Source organism: Benincasa hispida, chromosome 9 (assembly GCF_009727055.1).
Source record: "Benincasa hispida cultivar B227 chromosome 9, ASM972705v1, whole genome shotgun sequence".
NCBI lineage: Eukaryota > Viridiplantae > Streptophyta > Magnoliopsida > Cucurbitales > Cucurbitaceae > Benincasa > Benincasa hispida.
In genome coordinates this window covers 45,796,907-45,804,947 of record NC_052357.1, presented here as the reverse complement: position 1 = coordinate 45,804,947, position 8,041 = coordinate 45,796,907, and positions in this window count along the sequence as shown.

Here is an 8,041-nt window from a genome sequence, read left to right as displayed (position 1 = left end):
TCACAGGTCGAGTCTGTGGCCAAAATCGTGTATGTGAGCCAAAAATCCTTCAATTTTGTTGTCGTCCTCTGTCCGGAATCAAGAAATTACAACCTAATTTCAACTCTAATGACTCCAGCAAATTTACAGACTCTTTTTCACACATTAATGCTCATAAACATGTGAGCAATTACAAATTTTCACAAGAAATTTAAAGAAAAACAATGCCAAAATCATAATAAATACACTTTAATCAATATTTCATTCAACCTTTGAATAGAAAGAAAAAAAACACCCACCAAAAGCAATTGAGCGTAATTAAAGCATGCTCTAATACCACATGATGGAACACGAGACATACGCAGTGGAAAAATGACCTAATTACACTCTAATTACTTTTAATTTAAAGGAAAAAAACATGTAATTGAAGGAAAAAAACAGTAAATTAATAATTACTTTTAAAGCTCCCGAAAACCACTTTTCCTCACTAAATCTCGACCCGAACTCTTCCGGACCACCACTAGAGTTGACCTACCATCTTCTGGACTCAGAACCGGGTTGTGGGACCCGATGAATGAAGAAAATCGAGAGAGAGAAAGAGATGGAAAATAAGAATGAATTTGGGTTTGGGTTTTTATTTTTTTGGCTCAATTTTGAAAACTAAAATTGGCAAAATTGTCAAAAAAATTTAATCCAAATTCAAAAGCCCATATTTACCGAAAAGGGTCATGCAAAAATGCTTGAAACTTTATAAAAACCCAACACTTAGAATCCATTTTCTAAGTGGGCTTAATGTCTCCACTATAAGCCAACACCGAGCCCACTATTTTGTTAGTGGAATTATCCAACAAAAGTTTGGATTTTTCCACTAACTTTAGTCAAAGGGCAAAATAGTCATTTGGTCAAAGTCAAACTTTGACCAAACAGAAAACATTTTGACTTTTTATGATTTTTTCCATGTTGACTAATTTTGACCTCCCGAGCATGAATTCACATTCATTTTCTCGAAATTCAAATCACATTTGAATATAAGGTCGGTCAAAGTTTGACTTTTCAAAGTCAAAAGTCAACTCTTTGACTTTTTACATCTTTGATCATTTCCATTATTTTCGAGCTTCCGAATATTAACATATTCATATTCTTGATATTTAAATCACATTTAAATATTAAAGTCGTATTTCTAAACTGAAAACTCGACCACTATATCACATATACTTGTCGGTTTCTCTCTCTTCACCTAATTCGAATCATTCTATCATATTGTTCTAAGTTTATTCCATATGAGCTAGTAGGAGAACCTAATGGACCTATAGATCATGGGCTTCAATGATCCGAGATTAGTTGGCTAAACTCTTTAAACGAAGCTAATCAACATTCGTTAACTAACGGGTCATTCCACTATAGTCCCGTAGTTGCACTCCCCTCACTATAGATATATTTGTGTCCATTTGATATAACCATGATTAGTAAGCTAATCCTTCACATGTTGTTCATAATCTCGGCTGGGTCATAAAAACCGTTTCACCCCCAAGACTACATCTTGTTCCTTAAGTTCCACTGATCCTCTAATGAACAATTAGTTTAAGGTCCAACTTATAAACCAAACCCCTCTCGGGCCAAGGAGAGGGTGGAGCCCTTTGTTCAAGACCTGGATTTAGTACTAAAGGGAACAACCTATCTACTATCCCTATAACGGGTAGGAGTGAATTCCATCTTGCACCCGATGTTCCCAGCTATCCACCCGATCTTACCCCTGAAATGGGAGGCTTATTGGGTAGCGATAATGAGCTACCCTCACCTATAGAGATCTAAGGATAATTCCGAGTGAACAAGAGTTCATAGATGCTCAGGATTAAGATTAAGTTACCTACGTCATCAATTATCGAAATAGTCAGTTTTATTCATAAAAACGACATTTAGAACGTAACAAGTGACTATTTCATGGTTCAGTCTTATGCAAACTCATTGCATAGGATGCCCCTACTCACATATATCTATATGAACGATTCAAGATCACATCGTTTGTACTAACTACAAAGTGGGCCAAATCCATGGTGTCTCCAAAACAAGGCGCCCAACCTCATTCATATACTATAGACCATTTTGGCTTGATCCACATTTATGTCACTATATAAAGTTCAAACTACATTAAATAGCCTCAGAACCTTTGTTTATTGGATTCAAGATTACAATTTCAATAACAGTTTTATCGAAAAACAAAAAAGAATATGTTTATTAATTTACAAACTACAAGTTTGAGGACATAAAATCCAATAGCCAGGAGAAGGAAATTAATAATCAATTTTGAATAGGACATGGATGAATCGCTCAGCGATGCTTGGGCGAGCTTTAAGAGGCTGGTACGAGACTGCCCGCACAACGGATTACCAGACTGCTTACAAATTGAGATTTTATTTCACGGATTAAACCCTGCTTTGCAGACCACTGCCAATGCGGCAGCCGCTGAAGGTCTGCTAGATAAAACGTATGATGAGGCCAAGAACATCCTTGATCGCATCTCTAAAAATCACGAGGACTGGAGAGAGATCGATCAAAGATTGAGAATAAAGGATACTGACGCAAACAATGGTGCTATCGCATCACTTTAGAGTCAGATGACTGTGATGATGAACTTGATACAGGGAATCGCAATCAACAGCCCAACAACGCATAGTGGGCAAGTGAACGCAGTCAACTAGACTATCGCAAGGTGTGCTACTTATGGTGAAGGACACACAATGGAAGAATGCTTGCAAAACCCACAGTCAATTTACTTTATCCAGAATAACCCGTTTTCTAACATGTACAACCTTGGGTGGAGAAACCACCCCAACTTTGGGAAAAATCAGCAACAAAATTTCCAATCAGTGGCACAAAAAAAAAGGGCCACCCAGATTTTTCCTGCAAAGTAACGGTCAAACGAGTAATGAAGCCAGCAGCTCGCAAGCGTCACAATCTTCCTCTTTGGAAAGTTTGTTGAAGCAATATATTGATAAAAATGAAACTATGCTTCAAAACCAAGCAAGGTCTATCCGCAACCTAGAACTACAGATGGGCCAGATTGCGAGCGAACTCAAGAATAGATCTCAAGGGGCCCTGCCGAGTTCAACGGGACTCCCACGCAACCAAGGGGGTATGGGTAAAGAGTAATGTCAAGTCATGAAATTGCAGAGTGGCAAGACTGTGGTAAGGGAAAAGAATGAGCCGAGCAGGACTGCTTCAATTGCGCTGGAACCAGAGATTGCGGTGACTCCAAAAGAAGAAGCAGAAAAAGAAGCGATAGAGCCAGAGATTGCGTCCACCTTTGAACCAAAAGAATGGGGGACTGTGAGTGTACAATTGCCACCTTCCCACAGAGACTCAGAAGGTAGAAAAATGAGGAGGAACTGTTGGATTTTTTGTCCTAAAACTCGTAGTTTTTAAATTAATAAGTATATTCTGTTTTGTTTTTCGATAAATTTGTTATTGAAATTGTAATCTTGAATCCAATAAACTAAGGTCCTGAGGCTATATAATGTAGTTTGAACTTTATGTAGTGACATAAAGGTGAATCAAGTTCAAATATATAGCCAAAATGGTCTATAGTATATGAATAAGGTTGGGTGCCTTATTNCCATTTCTCGTTGGTTCCACATATCTCTTACTTCTCTACCTCAGAAACAGATTCATCGAGTAGGTGTTTGAGGGAGTGATGATCCAAGAGATTGGCTTTTTTGGCATTTTTGGTCGCCATTTTTGATAGCTTTCGGTTTCAGTTCTCTTCGCCGTCTAAGAAGGTTTGTCTGAAATTTGAGAGAGAAAGGAGAGAAACAAAATATAACCTAATATCATTTTCGTAAGAAATAAAAATAGGGGGGACTGGGGAGGAGGTGGATGATGGAAAAAATAGGGTTTAGAAAAGGGATAGAAGCGGGAAATGAAAAAAAATAGGGGGGGAATGAGTTTTGTTTTTTTTTTTTTTAAGGAAAAAAAAGAAAACCGGATCTTTAATGTCGATTTTAAACCGACATTAAATGTATACCTACAATGTCGGTTTAAAACCGACATTAAATATTTGTTTTTTTTTAAAAAAAAATAAAACCGACATTATACATCCGGTTTCACTTTTTCCAACCGACATTAAAGCCCAAAATTCTTGCAGTGATAGCACAATTAAAATCTTTTACTTGTTTATATTATATCTCAATTTGAACATATATCAAGTCTAATACCTATATACTCGATTAAGAGGTATGTAATCTAAGTTCCTTTACCTACACACATGTCGTTGAACTAAAAGAAGTTATTTTAAAATATTTCAACTTCAATTAATATCATCATAAGTTTGTAAGAATAAATTTATTTGAACATTGATTAGATGCAGCCTAAATTGTATCTATTTTTATGTAATCCTTTATTTATTACATAACAAAGAATAACAAATCATTTTTGTTTAAAAAAACAAGTAAAATTTCTTGCCACGTGACACTTTTTAATTGGACAATTAGTGGGTAGTACAAAGATAAGGACAACCCAACAAATATCCAAGTATTTTTCAATTTATTTTATGTTTCATGCCTTATTTGGGTTATTGGGAAAAAAAAGCCCCAAATGTTATATGTTTTTCTAAAAAGAGCCCATTTGAAAAAAAATATATTTTTTACTCCTTAATTATGAAAGCGATGTTAGCATAAACAAACTTTAAACTAAAATTACATTTATGCTCTCCCTCATTAAATACAATATAAACAAATAGTCATCCATACTTTTTGAAGGAAAAAAAAAAGTGAATCAACTATTTTTCACATACAATCTATCCAAAATCGTAAAATTAAATTTTTGTTGTCCAACATTCTAAGTTGATGCAATAACGTTAATTGAAATAATTTATTTAAAAAAACTCTTTTGGATGAGATCTCTTAAAATTGTTATTAAAATTTGAAAATGGTCTAAAATTTTTTTTGGTGCACTTGGGATTTCATCTAAGCAATTGGTATCAAAGCCATCTCAAAATTTTAATTAACGAATTAAAATTTGTTTTTTATTTGAGATGAGATTTGCATTATGAATATTGGGTTTTGCTGTGAACTAATTTGGTTAATTAGCTTTAGAATTTACAATTTTTTTATATGATTCATTCATGTAACGACCTGTGTTTTAGAAGATGTTGATGTCAGCCCTAGTTTAGCAGTCGGCCCGGCCTGGTTTAAGTAGTTTTGGTCCGGTTCTGGAGCCGTTAAGTCTTTTTATGATAAAATTTATAAAATTAATGTAATTTTATTCTTTAATTTTATCATAGGGGCCAATTAACCAGAATGATATTTAAATGCTTTATGAATGTCCTTTAGATATAATCTCACCTTAGGTTAAGCATGCTCATGCATTTTTATATATTATAATAGTTATAATGTACGGGATAATGCATGATTATTTAATTTCATGATTTATTTAATATAGTTGTTTCATTAATTTGATGAAATTAAAAAAGCATGAAGCATGTAGTTTCATAGGTTAAATATAAGCAGTTATATTTTATGCAATGTGTAGAATATGCTTAATTAAATAGAATATGATTGTTAATTAAATTAAACCATAGAGAATATGTTTATAGGGCTAATCATTAAAATTTGAAAATATTTTTAAAATTAATGATTAGAAATCGTCAAGCTATAATCAGAAATTGCATGTTGATGCGTTATTTTATTAAATGTGGGAATGGATGATATGCGTTGGTGGAATTACGTTGTGCACTCAAGTTTCCCAGCAGAATCCAAGTGTAAATTCCTTTGAATTTCCTGGTAAGTCTAGGGTCGATCACAGGGACTTGTGAAAATAGTTTGCGTTGATAATTTTCTTATGAAAACTTTGCGGTAACTGGTAAAATAAATAAGGTGGTTGGTATGTTGTTGCATTAATGAAAATAATAATAAATGTGGCAGAGTTCGAAAAAAGTTGGCAATGGGAAATACGATGAATATGCGGTGAACGAGTTGAGAAGGGTTTCGGCTAACACTCTGTAGGTTGCGTTCATGCCTTGTGATCATGCAACATGCATACAATAGTAAACCACCTCTCTGTTTGAATGCCACGGCTTCTAAGGCTAGAACGCATGCGATAAATATGCGATAAGTCTATAGGGTTTATACATAAACCTCTATTTCTATTTATGCGATGACAACATGACATTCACACAAATATGCGACCGCATAATATCATTCTTGTTCCTAGGATGCATGCGATGCAAGTTGACAAACAGAGCTTATCTCTAAATCCCTATTTCTTATTTATGCAGGCCTAATATTGCTCTTTCAAGTCAGATTCTAACCTAACTCTCTCGAGACATTAGGTTCTTTCTTTAGATTCTCTCTCGAGCAACTCTAAAGGGATGTTTCGCACAGCATAAAACAAGACAATCGCAAGCAATGAACTTCCTAGATCATGTTAGTTTAGTTCTTCTCAACTCATTCAACTAGTTTAGCTACTCATGTGTATTAAGAGAGTGAGCAGATGTAGAAATATAACTTCCATTGAATAGATAAAAGATGAAGTACAGAATAATAATGCAAGTATAGTAAAAAGTCTGGAACAATTTCTTGCCACCAGGAGTTACACTGTCTACTCGTGCTCTAAAGATATTCTCATTTTCGCAAGAGTCAACCCGCTCTCTACTCTCACGCCCCAAGGTCCTTTCTTGAGTTACCTTGGACGATCTTCGACATCACCACTCTTCATTAGCTCCGGTGTGAAATGGAAAAGAGAACTATGAATAGAGGTGTGAACTTGTAAGGTGATGAAGTAATCGGCTGCTTAACCCCTTCTCTAAAGAATGTACTTGGTATTTATAGAGCATCAAAGGTGAAAGGTGGCTTCTCTCTCCTGGTTGTACAGATGGGACAACTTTAATTCCTGACTGATGCGTCGGATAATTGCCACCGATAAAGCTGGATGTACTTTGTGACCGTTATCGACTGTCAACTTAATTTGGATCCGACTGCTGTCAGCTTTCTGTCCCATCGATCTTAATTGTCCTTTCGTCTGAATGCGCCCACCATGTTGCGGTGATTCTTCTTGGGTGAATATTTGCAAGCGTGATCAACACAAAGTCTTGCGGTGAAGTTGCGCTCGACCGATAAATTCCTATGATCGAAATCTCTACAATGCGTTAACGCATATTCTACACAAAAATACAAAAAGCAATAATTCCAATGCGCTGACGCACGCGACCGCAATATTATAGATTTTATGCTTAGTGGACGCAATTTATCATTTTTCATCAACACAATCCAACATTGTTTAATAACTTAGCACTATGATAACGTGCATTTCTGCTTGTTATCACATGCAAATATAGGATCATAGGATAAATTGATTAATTTTAATTTATTTAAAATTAATTAGACCTATGATCATTTTAATTCTAACAGGATTAGAATTATTTCTTGCTTAGGTTTACATAGTTTTAATAAACTTAGTAGAAAAATATTACTATAATTATAAGGGAACTCTACCGGTTCGGTTGTATCTAGGCTGGAGGTATTTAAGTTGACGGTTTACGGAACATCTCATACTTGGGAATTGATCTAAAACTTGAGTTGAATTAATCATAGTTTAATGTTAGCATGAAATGTCACTAGGTTAATTAAAAAGGTTTAATTCACCTAGAAAATAGTGTGAATCCCCTTTTATAAGAGTTATAATAGGCATAGGCTTAGATAGATTAACTTAGTAGGATTTATCTAAGTTAAATAACCCTAAAATACGATAGGACACTTTAGTGGAGGAAAAATACAAAACGAGATATTTATATCAAGTTTTTGCTCCTATGTCCCTGTATGTTCACAACATGAGATCCATGCTCGACTTCGTGTCAGCTTGGGCGTGACCACTCTGCGTTACTAGTCATTTCTCGATGTCAGTTAGGTAACCTACTTCATTCCCAATGAGCAGAATATCGTTAACGCTATAGTAGAATTGACGATCTTCTTATAAACCCAAGGCTCGTCAACATTCTGTTCAAAGCCATAAGATTGGATCGTAGTATCAAATCTTATATTCCAATATCTAGAAGCTTGTTTCTACCCAT